The sequence below is a fragment of the Salmo salar genome, chromosome 15 (assembly GCF_965601325.2).
Source record: "Salmo salar chromosome 15, fSalSal1, whole genome shotgun sequence".
Taxonomy (NCBI): domain Eukaryota; kingdom Metazoa; phylum Chordata; class Actinopteri; order Salmoniformes; family Salmonidae; genus Salmo; species Salmo salar.
In genome coordinates, this window is record NC_138305.1 from 113,390,337 (window position 1) to 113,406,311 (window position 15,975).

The 15,975-nt window shown below is 45.2% G+C and overlaps 1 protein-coding gene across 1 annotated transcript in view; it reads left to right on the top strand.

Moving 5' to 3' along the window:
• The first annotated feature begins 1,149 nt into the window (after positions 1 to 1,149).
• Positions 1,150 to 15,975, top strand: part of ngfa (nerve growth factor a (beta polypeptide)) — a 43,378-nt gene continuing 28,552 nt past the window's right edge. Inside the window, exon 1 of the mRNA XM_045696567.1 lies at positions 1,150 to 1,365. The gene's annotated coding sequence lies outside the window, so the exon portion shown is untranslated. The remainder of the gene's footprint in view (positions 1,366 to 15,975) is intronic.

Here is a 15,975-nt window from a genome sequence, read left to right on the forward strand (position 1 = left end):
GAGGCCCCGGGCCTCTCTGTAGTTAGAATGACCCCGTAACTGTGTAGGATAATGTATGTGTTATTTTCTGATTACCTTTTCGGATCGATCACTAACTACGCTCTATGTAATCCCAGCTGAAATCATGCAAATTACTTCAGTAAATGTGAAACTCCAGATCACGGTCCTTCCTTATTATTTTATGAATGGGAAATTAGAGTTTTACATTTACTAAAGTAACATGTTACACGTTGACTTGTCTTACAGTAACGCCGTTGTATCTCTGACGTGAGACAGTGAGTGAGACAGTGAGTGAGACAGTGAGTGAGACAGTGAGTGAGTGAGTGAGTGAGTGAGTGAGTGAGTGAGTGAGTGAGTGAGTGAGTGAGTGAGTGAGTGAGTGAGTGAGTGAGTGAGTGAGTGAGTGAGTGAGTGAGTGAGTGAGTGAGTGAGTGAGTGAGTGAGTGAGTGAGTGAGTGAGTGAGTGAGTGAGTGAGTGAGTGAGGACAAGGGAAGAGTGAATGAGAGGGGGTGACTGCAGGTTTTAATCTTAGTGAGAAGAATGTAGGAGAGATGTTTTTGTCTTAGTGAGAAGAATGTAGGAGAGATGTTTTTATCTTAGTGAGAAGAATTTAGGAGAGATGTTTTTATCTTAGTGAGAAGAATGTAGGAGAGATGTTTTTATCTTAGTGAGAAGAATGTAGGAGAGATGTTTTTATCTTAGTGAGAAGAATTTAGGAGAGATGTTTTTATCTTAGTGAGAAGAATTTAGGAGAGATGTTTTTATCTTAGTGAGAAGAATGTAGGAGAGATGTTTTTATCTTAGTGAGAAGAATGTAGGAGAGATGTTTTTATCTTAGTGAGAAGAATGTAGGAGAGATGTTTTTGTCTTAGTGAGCGTAGGAGATTTTCATCCTTCCCCTCTAATCAGGGACTGATTCTGACCATTAACTAATCAATGAACTGCCAGGTAAAGAAAACAAACAAACCTCTGTCTCTACAGGGGCATTGAATAGATCTGAGGAACAGTGGAGCTCTCCAGGTGGGCGGGGAGAGAGAGAGAGAGAAGGGTAGGCACTAGGACCTACAGGCAGCCTAATGGGAAGGGTGGGACAAGCTTTGAGACTCCTTTAACTTTCAGAACAATTCTTTCCCAAAGAGAGTGGGAGACAGACCAACACACACAGTGGATGGATCAAAGGCTGCGTCTAAGGCTTTAAAAGAGGACGCCAGATTAGGAGTTTGGGATAATTCTGACAGGGAGCAGAGGAGAGCGATAGGTGGACTATATTTCCCCCTTTCACCGGGATCTGTCTCTCACTGGGGGGAGGAGAGAGGAAGAGAGGGACTGACGGACAGAGGAACAGAGGGAGAGCATAGACGGAGGTAAGAGCACATGCAAAGTTTTCAGTGCTGTTCACTCACGGTCGGTGTGTGTCTGTGTCTGTGTGTGTGTGTGTGTGTGTGTGTGTGTGTGTGTGCGTACATGTTTAACTATACTTGTGGGGACCTGAAGCACCCTCAAGAATAGCAAAGTAAGACAAATTTGACAAACTGGGGACATTTTGTTGGTCTCCACAAGGCAAACAATAGGATTTTGAGTGTTCCCCCACTAGGTTAGTTAAACACAACTGTGTGTGTGTGTGTGTGTGTGTGTGTGTGTGTGTGTGTGTGTGTGTGTGTGTGTGTGTGTGTGTGCGTGCGTGCGTGCGTGCGTGCGTACCTGTCATTAAGTGAAAGTAGATCCTCATTTGTAGCAAACCGCTAAGTTGGAAAGGATGTCCCACTGACAGTGCATGGTACAGAAACTACATGATCACTAGCATAGCAGTGACTGGTAACTAACCTGAGTGTTTTCCCAGCTCGCCTGTCTGTCTATAGAACAGAGTTTCAGACAGACAGGTTTTTGAGGTAAATGGTTGTACGAAGATGTTTAAATGTGGTCTCTATGGTGTGATCCTGGTCTCTATGGTGTGATCCTGGTCTCTATGGTGTGATCCTGGTCTCTATGGTGTGATCCTGGTCTCTGTGGTGTGATCCTGGTCTCTGTGGTGTGATCCTGGTCTCTGTGGTGTGATCCTGGTTCTATGGTGTGATCCTGATCTCTATGGTGTGATCCTGGTCTCTATGGTGTGATCCTGGTCTCTATGGTGTGATCCTGGTCTCTATGGTGTGATCCTGGTCTCTGTGGTGTGATCCTGGTCTCTGTGGTGTGATCCTGGTCTCTATGGTGTGATCCTGGTCTCTATGGTGTGATCCTGGTCTCTATGGTGTGATCCTGATCTCTATGGTGTGATCCTGGTCTCTATGGTGTGATCCTGGTCTCTATGCTGTGATCCTGGTCTCTATGGTGTGATCCTGGTCTCTGTGGTGTGATCCTGGTTCTATGGTGTGATCCTGATCTCTGTGGTGTGATCCTGGTCTCTATGGTGTGATCCTGGTCTCTATGCTGTGATCCTGGTCTCTATGGTGTGATCCTGGTCTCTATGGTGTGATCCTGGTCTCTGTGGTGTGATCCTGGTCTCTATGGTGTGATCCTGGTCTCTATGGTGTGATCCTGGTCTCTATGGTGTGGTCCTGGTCTCTATGGTGTGATCCTGGTCTCTATGGTGTGATCCTGGTCTCTATGGTGTGATCCTGGTCTCTATGGTGTGATCCTGGTCTCTATGCTGTGATCCTGGTCTCTATGGTGTGATCCTGGTCTCTATGGTGTGATCCTGGTCTCTATGGTGTGATCCTGGTCTCTATGGTGTGATCCTGGTCTCTATGGTGTGGTCCTGGTCTCTATGGTGTGATCCTGGTCTCTATGGTGTGATCCTGGTCTCTATGGTGTGATCCTGGTCTCTATGGTGTGGTCATGGTCTCTATGGTGTGGTCCTGGTCTCTATGGTGTGATCCTGGTCTCTATGGTGTGATCCTGGTCTCTGTGGTGTGGTCCTGGTCTCTATGGTGTGATCCTGGTCTCTATGCTGTGATCCTGGTCTCTATGGTGTGATCCTGGTCTCTATGGTGTGATCCTGGTCTCTGTGGTGTGATCCTGATCTCTATGGTGTGATCCTGTGTTAGTTGTATTGATCCTGGTCTCTATGGTGTGATCCTGGTCTCTATGGTGTGGTCCTGGTCTCTATGGTGTGATCCTGGTCTCTATGGTGTGATCCTGGTCTCTATGGTGTGATCCTGGTCTCTATGGTGTGATCCTGGTCTCTATGGTGTGATCCTGGTCTCTATGGTGTGATCCTGTGTTAGTTGTATTGATCCTGGTCTCTATGGTGTGGTCCTGGTCTCTATGGTGTGATCCTGGTCTCTATGCTGTGATCCTGGTCTCTATGGTGTGATTCTGGTCTCTATGCTGTGATCCTGTGTTAGTTGTATTGATCCTGTTTTAGTTGTATTGATCCTGGTCTCTAGGATGTGATCCTGTGGCACCCAAATTGAACATTGTTAGTCGTGACCCAATATTCGCCTCCGAATTTTGGGGGGACAAAATGCAATCTGGGAAATGTTTCGGACGCTATATTGGGCAGTATGTTGGAATTGTTGGAATTGTATGACGAGGGAACAACACTCCCACATTTCTCGTTGTCAAGGGAACAAAATTCCCACCTTTTTCATTGTCAAAAATGCAATTTCACTGGTTAATTTTTTCTTTACATTTTTTTAACCCCAAAATGTTGTCATATCCAATTGGTAGTTACAGTCTTGTCCCATCGCTGCAACTCCCGTACAGATTCAGGAGAGGCGAAGGTCGAGAGCCATGAGTCCTCCGAAACACATCCCAACCAAGCCGCACTGCTTCTTGACACAATGCCCCGCTTAACCCCGAATCCAGCCGCACCAATGTGTCGGTTAAAACACCATACACCTGGCGACCTGGTCAGCGTGCACTGCACCCGGCCCGCCACAGGAGTCGCTAGTGCGCGATGGGACAAGGACATCCCTGCCGGCCAAACCCTCCCCTAACCCAGACGACGCTGGGCCAAACCCTCCCCCTAACCCAGACGACGCTGGGCCAAACCCTCCCCCTAATCCGGACGACACTGGGCGAAACCCTACCCCTAATCCGGGCGACACTGGGCCAAACCCTCCCCCTAACCCGGACGACTCTGGGCCAAACCCTCCCCCTAATCCGGACGACACTGGGCCAAACCCTCCCCCTAATCCGGACGACGCTGGGCCAAACCCTCCCCCTAATCCGGACGACGCTGGGCCAAACCCTCCCCCTAATCCGGACGACGCTGGGCCAAACCCTCCCCCTAATCCGGACGACGCTGGGCCAAACCCTCCCCCTAATCCGGACGACGCTGGGCCAAACCCTCCCCTAACCCGGACGATGCTGGGCCAATTGTGTGTCAACTCATGGGTCTCCCAGTCGCAGCCGGCTGCAACACAGCCGGTATCGAACCAGGATCTTTAGTAACGCTGCGCCTCTCGGGATGCCCCAATAAACTCACTGGTTTGAGACCACTAAATCAACCAGCTCTACCTGTATATTAAAAATACTCTGATTGAAGAAAACTTGTTCAGAGATAAAATAATTAAAATATGTAGGTTCATTATAATTTCTATACACTTTCTACCTGGTTTTAGTTGTTTAAAATCAGACTGGATAAATGTTTTCATTTTATTTTTTAACAACAATTATTTCGATTTATTTTGGGGGGGGATGCCCGCTACCCATTCAAAACCTTCCGCAACCCACCAGTTGAGAATCACTGAGTTAAACAGTCCTACCAGTTAGAGAGGTGGGAGAGAGAAAGGACGAAGGGAGACGGAGGGAGAAGAGAGAGATGGGAAAGACGGAAAGGACAAAAAGAGATGAAGGGAGAAGAAAGAGGTGGGAGAGGGAAAGGACGAAAGGAGATGAAGGGAGAAGAAAGAGGTGGGAGAGGGAAAGGACGAAAGGAGATGAAGGGAGAAGAAAGAGGTGGGAGAGGGAAAGGACGAAAGGAGATGAAGGGAGAAGAAAGAGGTGGGAGAGGGAAAGGACGAAAGGAGATGAAGGGAGAAGAAAGAGGTGGGAGAGGGAAAGGACGAAAGGAGATGAAGGGAGAAGAAAGAGGTGGGAGAGGGAAAGGACGAAAGGAGATGAAGGGAGAAGAAAGAGGTGGGAGAGGGGGAGGACGAAAGGAGATGAAGGGAGAAGAAAGAGGTGGGAGAGGGAAAGGACGAAAGGAGATGAAGGGAGAAGAAAGAGGTGGGAGAGGGAAAGGACGAAAGGAGATGAAGGGAGAAGAAAGAGGTGGGAGAGGGAAAGGACGAAAGGAGATGAAGGGAGAAGAAAGAGGTGGGAGAGGGAAAGGACGAAAGGAGATGAAGGGAGAAGAAAGAGGTGGGAGAGGGAAAGGACGAAAGGAGATGAAGGGAGAAGAAAGAGGTGGGAGAGGGGGAGGACGAAAGGAGATGAAGGGAGAAGAAAGAGGTGGGAGAGGGAGAGGACGAAAGGAGATGAAGGGAGAAGAAAGAGGTGGGAGAGGGGGAGGACGAAAGGAGATGAAGGGAGAAGAAAGAGGTGGGAGAGGGGGAGGACGAAAGGAGATGAAGGGAGAAGAAAGAGGTGGGAGAGGGAAAGGACGAAAGGAGATGAAGGGAGAAGAAAGAGGTGGGAGAGGGGGAGGACGAAAGGAGATGAAGGGAGAAGAAAGAGGTGGGAGAGGGAAAGGACGAAAGGAGATGAAGGGAGAAGAAAGAGGTGGGAGAGGGGGAGGACGAAAGGAGATGAAGGGAGAAGAAAGAGGTGGGAGAGGGGGAGGACGAAAGGAGATGAAGGGAGAAGAAAGAGGTGGGAGAGGGAAAGGACGAAAGGAGATGAAGGGAGAAGAAAGAGGTGGGAGAGGGAAAGGACGAAAGGAGATGAAGGGAGAAGAAAGAGGTGGGAGAGGGAAAGGACGAAAGGAGATGAAGGGAGAAGAAAGAGGTGGGAGAGGGAAAGGACGAAAGGAGATGAAGGGAGAAGAAAGAGGTGGGAGAGGGAAAGGACGAAAGGAGATGAAGGGAGAAGAAAGAGGTGGGAGAGGGAAAGGACGAAAGGAGATGAAGGGAGAAGAAAGAGGTGGGAGAGGGAAAGGACGAAAGGAGATGAAGGGAGAAGAAAGAGGTGGGAGAGGGAAAGGACGAAAGGAGATGAAGGGAGAAGAAAGAGGTGGGAGAGGGAAAGGACGAAAGGAGATGAAGGGAGAAGAAAGAGGTGGGAGAGGGAAAGGACGAAAGGAGATGAAGGGAGAAGAAAGAGGTGGGAGAGGGAAAGGACGAAAGGAGATGAAGGGAGAAGAAAGAGGTGGGAGAGGGAAAGGACGAAAGGAGATGAAGGGAGAAGAAAGAGGTGGGAGAGGGAAAGGACGAAAGGAGATGAAGGGAGAAGAAAGAGGTGGGAGAGGGGGAGGGATCGAACAACTTCAATGTGAGCAAGTTCAGTTAAGTTTAGAGTTCAGAGCTGTTAGAAAACTCTAGAGACATCAGGTTACTCTGGAGACATCAGGTTACATCAGGTTACTCTAGAGACATCAGGTTACTCTGGAGACATCAGGTTACTCTAGAGACATCAGGTTACTCTGGAGACATCAGGTTACATCAGTTTACTCTAGAGACATCAGGTTACTCTGGAGACATCAGGTTACATCAGGTTACTCTAGAGACATCAGGTTACTCTGGAGACATCAGGTTACTCTGGAGACATCAGGTTACATCAGGTTACTCTGGAGACATCAGGTTACTCTGGAGACATCAGGTTACATCAGGTTACTCTAGAGACATCAGGTTACTCTGGAGACATCAGGTTACATCAGTTTACTCTAAAGACATCAGGTTACTCTGGAGACATCAGGTTACTCTGGAGACATCAGGTTACATCAGGTTACTCTAGAGACATCAGGTTACTCTGGAGACATCAGGTTACATCAGTTTACTCTAGAGACATCAGGTTACTCTGGAGACATCAGGTTACATCAGTTTACTCTAAAGACATCAGGTTACTCTGGAGACATCAGGTTACTCTGGAGACATCAGGTTACATCAGGTTACTCTGGAGACATCAGGTTACATCAGGTTACTCTGGAGACATCAGGTTACATCAGGTTACTCTGGAGACATCAGGTTACATCAGGTTACTCTAGAGACATCAGGTTACATCAGGTTACTCTGGAGACATCAGGTTACTCTGGAGACATCAGGTTACTCTGGAGACATCAGGTTACATCAGGTTACTCTGGAGACATCAGGTTACATCAGGTTACTCTAGAGACATCAGGTTACTCTAGAGACATCAGGTTACTCTGGAGACATCAGGTTACTCTAGAGACATCAGGTTACTCTAGAGACATCAGCTTACTCTGGAGACATCAGGTTACTCTGGAGACATCAGGTTACTCTAGAGACATCAGGTTACTCTGGAGACATCAGGTTACTCTGGAGACATCAGGTTACTCTGGAGACATCAGGTTACTCTAGAGACATCAGGTTACACTAATGGGGCATGCCGACAGGGAATCTCCTTTTCGGCAAACAGAGGAAAAAATCCCAAAGGCGGGGGCGGTCGGGGTCACGCGCATAAGCTAGTGTCTCTTGATGGGCCACTTGAGAAAGGCGATAATGTGTTTCAGCCTGGGGCTGGAATGACGACATTCTGTTTTTTCCCGGGCTCTGAGAGCCTATGGAAGACGTGGGAAGTGTCACGTTAGAGCAGAGATCCTTAGTAAATGATAGAGATGGAAAACAAGTTCAACAAATGGTCAGACAGGCCACTTCCTGTAAAGGAATCTCTCAGGTTTTGACCTGCCATTTGAGTTCTGTTATACTCACAGACACCATTCAAACAGTTTTAGAAAATTTAGGGTGTTTTCTATCCATATGTAATAAGTATATGCATATTCTAGTTACTGAGTAGGAGTGGTAACCAGATTAAATCGGGTATGTTTTTTATCCAGCCGTGTCAATGCTGCCCCTAGCCCTAACAGGATATTATTTAAGATGGAGAGGAAAGCACTTTTAAAGAATAACCAGATTACCTCTACTGACAGAATGAGGTCAATATCCTTCCAGGATACCCGGACCAGGTCGATTAGAAAGGCCTGCTCGCTGAAGTGTTTTATGGAGCGTTTGACAGTGATGAGGGTTGGTCGTTTTACTGCGGACCCATTACGGACGCAGGCAATGAGGCAGTGATCGCTGAGATCCTGGTTGAAGACAGCAGAGGTGTATTTGGAGGGCAGGTTGGTTAGAATGATATCTATGAGGATGCCTGTGTTTACGGATTTGGGGTTGTACTTGGTAGGTTCATTTATAATTTGTGTGAGATTGAGGGCATCAAGCTTAGATTGTAGGATGGCCGGGGTGTTAAGCATGTCCCAGTTTAGGTCATCTATCAGCACGAGCTCTGAAGATAAATGGGGGGCAATCAATTCACATATGGTGTCCAGGGGGCAGAAGGTGGTCTATAGCAAGTGGCAATGGAGAGAGACTTGTTTCTGGAATGTTGGATTTTTAAAAGTAAAAAGCTTAAATTTTTTGGGCACAGACCTGGATAGTATGACAGATCTCTGCATGCTATCTCTGCAGTAGATTGCAACTCTGCCCCCTTTGGCAGTTCTATCTTGTCGGGAAAATGTTGTAGTTATGGATAGAAATTTCTGGGGTTTTGGTGGCCTTGCTAAGCCAGGATTCAGACACGGCTAGGACATCTGGGTTGGCAGAGTGTGCTAAAGCAGTAAATAAAACAAACTTAGGGAGGAGGCTTCTAATGTTAACATGCATGAAACCAAGGCTTTTACGGTTACAGAAGTCAGCAAATGAGAGCGCCTGGGGAATGGGAGTGGAGCTAGGCACTGCAGGGCCTGGATTAACCTCTACATCACCAGAGGAACAGAGGAGGAGTAGGATAAGGGTACGGCTAAAGGCTATAAGAACAGCACGTTCAGAACAGAGTGTAAAAGGAGCAGGTTTCTGGCCGCGGTATAATAGATTCAAGGCATAATGTACAGACACAGGTATGGTAGGATGTGAATACAGTGGAGGTAAACCTAGGCATTGAGTGACGATGAGAGAGGTATTGTCTCTAGAGACATCATTTAAACCAGGTGAGGTCACCTCATGTGTGGGAGGTGGAATTAAAGGCTTAGCTAAGGCATATTGAGCAGGACTAGAGGCTCTACAGTGAAATAAGGCAATAATCACTAACCAAAACAGCAATGGACAAGGCATATTGACATTAGGGAGATGCATGCGTAGCCGAGTGATCATAGGGGTCCAGTGAGTAGCTCAGCGGGCCGGAGACACAGCGATTCAGACAGCTAGCGGGCCGGGGCTAGGAGGCTAGCACAAGGGCCTTAGAGGGATGTTGCGATGGAAGAAGTCTGTTAGCAAACTGGATGGAATGTGGAGAAAAATGCACAAAATTCTTCCTGAATCTCCAATACAGGAACGCTAACAAAAATAATCTATGATTCTCCGAATGATATTTTAAAAGAGGAAGCTAATTATTTTAGGCAGATGTTCTCTTTTCCATCTCATCCTCTCCCACTGAATGAAGATTACGGTAAGGAATTCTTTCCAAGTAATATAAAAAATGGAAAATTAACAAATGTACAGAAAGATCAGTGCGAAGGCCAAATTACAGAGGAAGAACTTTTTGAGGCTATTAAATCCTTTCAGTCTGGAAAAACCCCAGGGCTTGATGGCATACCGGTAGATGTATATCAAGTATTTTTTTATATACTTAAAGCTCCATTGTTAGATTGTTTTAACTACTCCTATAGAAATGGTAGTCTGTCAGGTACTCAGCAGGAAGGTCTGATTTCTGTATTATTAAAACAAGACCCAGATGGCAAATATAAAGACCCGGTCTATCTAAAAAAAAAACCTGGAGGCCCCTTACACTTCAATGTTGTGATGCAAAAATGCTAGCAAAATGCATAGCACTCAGAATTAAAAAGGTTTTACCAGGCATTGTTCATCCTGATCAGACATGGACGATACATTGGAGATAATATACGACAACTACTAGAAATAATAGAACATCATGAAACATATCAGAAGCCAGGAATTGTCACAGGGGTCGTAAACTGGAGACCAAGGCGCAGCATGTCTCATTCTTACTTTATTGTACGAAATAACAAAACGACAGCCAACAGTTCCATAAGGTACTCAGACAAAACGGAAAACAACCACCCACAAACCCCAAAGGAAAAACAGGCTGCCTAAGTATGGCTTCCAATCAGAGACAACGAAAGACACCTGCCTCTGATTGGAAACCATACTCGGCCGAACATGAAAACCAACACATAGAAAATGATAACTAGAACAAACCCACATAGAAACAGAAACCCCAAATACCTACAAAACAAACCCCCTTGCCACGCCCTGACCACTCTACTATGGCAAATGACCTCTTTCACTGGTCAGGACGTGACAGGAATGGTATTTATAGTGGATTTTGAAAAGGCATTTGATAAAGTAAGACTGGATTTTATTTATAAATGCCTGGATATTTTTCAATTTCAGTAATTCTCTTATAAAAAAATAATGTATAGCAACCCCAGGTGTAAAATAGTAAATAACGGCTACTTCTCAGAGAGTTTTGAATTGTCAAGAGGAGTTAAACAAGGGTGTCTGCTGTCACCATATCTATTCGTTATGGCTATTAAAATCAGATCCAATACCAACATTAGAGGATTAGAAATCCAAGGCTTAAAAACAAAGGTGTCCATGTATGTCGATGACTTAAGTTTTATGTTAAGTCCACAAGCTAGATCCCTGCAATGTCTCATTGTACCGGAGACACCTGAAACCCCACCTCTTTAAGGAATACCTGGGATAGGATTAAGTAATCCTTCTAACCCCCCCCCCCCCAAAAAAGATATAGATGTACTATTTTAAAGTGGTTGTTCCACTGGATATCATAAGGTGAATGCACCAATTTGTAAGTCGCTCTGGATAAGAGCGTCTGCTAAATGACGTAAATGTAAATGTAAATGTAAAGATCTAGATAACTTTTCTGTACTCTCTGGACTAAAACCTAATTGTGATGAGTGTACAATATTACGTATTGGATCTTTAAAAAATACAACTTTTACATTACCCTGCAGCTTTCCCATAAAATAGGCTGATGGTGAAGTAGACATACTCGGTATTCACATCACAAAAGATATAAATAAGCTCTCCACAATGAATTTCAATAGAAAACTTGTAAAAATAGACAAGATCCTGCAACCATGGAGAGGTAGATACCTGTCTATTTATGAAAAATTGCCCTGATTAACTCCTTAGTCATATCTCAGTTTACTCACTTACTTATGGTGCTGCCTACTCCTGATGATTTGTTTTTCAAATCATATGAGCAAAAAATATTTCGCTTAATCTGGGATGCTAAACCAGACAAAATAAAACGAGCCTATATATATATATATATATATATATATATAATGAATATGAATTGGGTGGGTTGAGATGATTAAATATAAAAACATTAAACTCTCTAAAAGCTTCGCTCATTCAAAAGTTTTATTTGAACCCTAAATGGTCCTCCAGTAGATTACTAAGAAAAGCTCATCCATTGTTTAAAAATTGCCTTTTTGCCTTTGTGCAGATTGCCATGCCTCATTTTAGATTAATTGAAAATGATACTTTTTTCAAAGTATCTCTCTTTTTCAAACAAGCATTGCAGAGCTGGCTACAATTTCAATTTCATCCCGCTGAAAAGATAGGAGAAATATTACAACAAATATTATGGCTGAACTCAAATGTGCTGGAAAATACAATACCTGTATTTATGGGAAAGATGTTTGAAAAGGGTATTGTGTTCTTAAATTATATTGTAAATTGGAATGGTAGAGATGTCCTTCATGGAGTTATCAGAATTGTACGGGAAGGTCTGCTCAATCCAAGAGTACAACCAATTGATTACAGTATTGCCCCATAAATGGAGGAGGCGGGTGGCAGCGGGAGGAGGTAGGGAACTGGTCTGTCTGCCCAATATAAAGGATCAAAACTGGCGGAGGAATAAAAACAGCATAAATAGGAAAGTATACCAGTTTCATTTGAGGACCAGGATGTTGACAACTGTGCCATACAGATTGGAAAATAGTTGGGAAGAGATTTTTGATCTACCGATTCCATGGTACGTATGAGTCGTATGAGTTGATATATAAAACAACGCAAGATTCAAGACTTCATGCTTTTCAGATAAAATTATTATAGAGAATTCTTGCCACCAACAAAATGTTAAATATTTGGGGCATAAAATCATCGAAGTTCTGCAGATTTTGTTGTGAGGATACAGAATCAATAGACTATTTATTTTTGGTATTACCCTCAGGTAGCCTGTTTCTGGTCTCAGGTTCAGGAATGGCTGAAAATGCATAGCATTGATCTAAAATTTACGCTAGTGTAACGTCTGTCGTCGGAAGAAGACCAAGGTGCAGCGGAGTTAGTGTTCATTATTTAATTCAGAAAGAACACTATATAACTACAAAACAAGAACCAACCGACAGCTAAACAGTACTGACAGCTAACACACTGAACAGAAACAATTACCCACAAAACCCCAACGGAAAAACATGCACTTATGTGTGACTCCCAATCAACAGCAACGAACATCAGCTGTGCCTGATTTGGGAGCCACACACGGCCCAAAACAAAGAAATACAGACACATAGACACAGAACATAGAACGCCCACCCAATGTAACACCCTGGCCTAACCAAAATAAAGAACAAAAAACCCCTCTCTATGGCCAGGGCGTTACACCTAGAAATAGTACTGTTAGGAGATCTGGAGAGACTGGGTCAGTCAATTACTAATATATTAATACTCTTAGTAAAAGTATTTATCTTCAACACGCAATCTGTAGATTCTATTCGATTAGACAGATCGAAATTGTACGTTAAACATCACAGCATAGTTGAAAGGTATGTGTTGCGTAGAAACACGAAGTGGGTGGCCAGCAGAGATAGATGGGATGGGCTGAGGGAAGCTGAGGGTTGGTATGTGGAATTGGAGGCATTTGGGAGTGGAGTTGCTGTGTGAGAGAGAGAGAATGATGGTCAAAAGATAAAGTGTTTTTACAACTAATGCCGGTTTGCCTGAGGCTGATGCCGTGCAGGTGTTTGTACACATGCAATATACACACACTCTCATTCAAATAAACACATACAAGAACACACACAGACATGTAATAGTGCCAGACATGCACACAAACATATACAGTTGTCCTTGATGTCCTTTGTTTTAAATTTATTATTTAGTTTTATTTATTTTTTTGCATTTTTGTTTGTTGTTTTCTTCTGTCTTCTCCTTTTTTCTCTTTAGTTCATTCTCTTGATTCTTGGTGCATTGGGGGGTTCTTGGGGGAATTTAATAAATTGCATTTTTTTTTTATTCTTCCGGGGGGGTGGGATGGACTGTGGGGGGGATCTTGGAGGATTGAGGGAGCAGCTATTGGGGAACTGTGGGGAGATCTTGGAGGGTTGAGGGAGCAGCTATTGGGGAACTGTAGGGGGATCTTGGAGGATTGAGGGAGCAGCTATTGGGGAACTGTGGGGAGATCTTGGAGGGTTGAGGGAGCAGCTATTGGGGAACTGTAGGGGGATCTTGGAGGGTTGAGGGAGCAGCTATTGGGGAACTGTGGGGGTGATCTTGGAGGGTTGAGGGAGGAGCTATTGGGGAACTGTGGGGGGGATCTTGGAGGGTTGAGGGAGCAGCTATTGGGGAACTGTGGGGGGGATTGTGGAGAGCTGCGTTCTATACCAGCCCTGTGTTCTATACCAGCCCTGTGTCCTATACCAGCCCTGTGTTCTATACCAGCCCTGTGTCCTATACCAGCCCTGCGTTCTATACCAGCCCTGTGTTCTATACCTGTCCTGTGTCCTATACCAGCCCTGTGTTCTATACCAGCCCTGTGTCCTATACCAGCCCTGCGTTCTATACCAGCCCTGTGTTCTATACCTGTCCTGTGTTCTATACCAGCCCTGTGTTCTATACCAGCCCTATGTTCTATACCAGCCCTGTGTTCTATACCAGCCATTTGTCTGTATTCTATACCAGCCCTGTGTCCTATACCAGCCCTATGTCCTATACCAGCCCTGCGTTCTATACCAGCCCTGTGTTCTATACCAGCCCTGTGTTCTATACCAGCCCTGTGTCCTATACCAGCCCTGTGTTCTATACCAGCCCTGTGTCCTATACCAGCCCTGTGTTCTATACCAGCCCTGTGTTCTATACCAGCCCTGTGTTCTATACCTGTCCTGTGTTCTATACCAGCCCTGTGTTCTATACCAGCCATTTGTCTGTATTCTATACCAGCCCTGTGTCCTATACCAGCCCTATGTTCTATACCAGCCCTGCGTTCTATACCAGCCCTGTGTTCTATACCAGCCCTGTGTTCTATACCAGCCCTGTGTCCTATACCAGCCCTGTGTTCTATACCAGCCCTGTGTCCTATACCAGCCCTGTGTTCTACACCAGCCCTGTGTTCTATACCAGCCCTGTGTTCTATACCAGCCCTGTGTTCTATACCAGCCCTGTGTTCTATACCAGCCCTGTGTCCTATACCAGCCCTGTGTTCTATACCAGCCCTGTGTCTGTGTTCTCTACCAGTCGTGCTCTATACCAGCCCTGCGTTCTATACCAGCCCTGTGTTCTATACCAGCCCTGTGTCCTATACCAGCCCTGCGTTCTATACCAGCCCTGCGTTCTATACCAGCCCTGTGTTCTATACCAGCCCTGCGTTCTATACCAGCCCTGTGTTCTATACCAGCCCTGTGTTCTATACCAGCCCTGTGTCTGTGTTCTATACCAGCCCTGCGTTCTATACCAGCCCTGTGTCCTATACCAGCCCTGTGTTCTATACCAGCCCTGTGTCTGTGTTCTATACCAGCCCTGCGTTCTATACCAGCCCTGTGTCCTATACCAGCCCTGTGTTCTATACCAGCCCTGTGTCTGTGTTCTATACCAGCCCTGCGTTCTATACCAGCCCTGTGTCCTATACCAGCCCTGTGTTCTATACCAGCCCTGTGTCTGTGTTCTATACCAGCCCTGCGTTCTATACCAGCCCTGTGTTCTATACCAGCCCTGCGTTCTATACCAGCCCTGCGTTCTATACCAGCCCTGCGTTCTATACCAGCCCTGCGTTCTATACCAGCCCTGTGTTCTATACCAGCCCTGCGTTCTATACCAGCCCTGCGTTCTATACCAGCCCTGTGTTCTATACCAGCCCTGCGTTCTATACCAGCCCTGCATTCTATACCAGCCCTGTGCTCTATACCAGCCCTATGCCTGTGTTGTCTATTACAATTGAAGAAGGTAAATTAAGTGCAACTTACCTCTGATCACATCTGGCTAAGAACCCAGGACCAGAACTATGAAAACATGCTCTTCAATTCAAGAGATAAAAATGTATTTTTTTGTAACACTTTTTTAGTACAAGACGCTGATTATATTTGCAAATCAGATGCTGACTTGTGCTGCCACTGGACAGTGAAAAACAAGTAAATTAACCTTTATTTAAGATAATTTAAATGAGTTTGTAGTAGTTATTAAGTGTTGAGATTGTGTCACGGGTGTCGTAGAGTAAAGACCAAAACGCAGCAGGAAAATATATACTCATCTTCTTTTTATTTATTATAGTGAAGAAGGAAAACACATAAACGTATACAAAACACAAAACGAACTGGACAGTCTCGTCAGGCACAACAGCTAAACCAGAACAACTTCCCACAAAATCCCATGAAAAAAACAAACTCCTAATTATAGGACCTTCAATCAGAGGCAACGATAACCAGCTGCCTCCAATAACCAGCTGCCTCCAATAACCAGCTGCCTCCAATAACCAGCCGCCTCCAATAACCAGCTGCCTCCAATAACCAGCTGCCTCCAACTGAAGGTCCCAACCCCAATTAACTAAACATAGAAATACAAAAGACTAGATAGAACATAGAAATATACTAACATAGAACAATGACTAACAAACCCCGGACTAATAAATCAAATACCCCCTCTACCTAAACACAT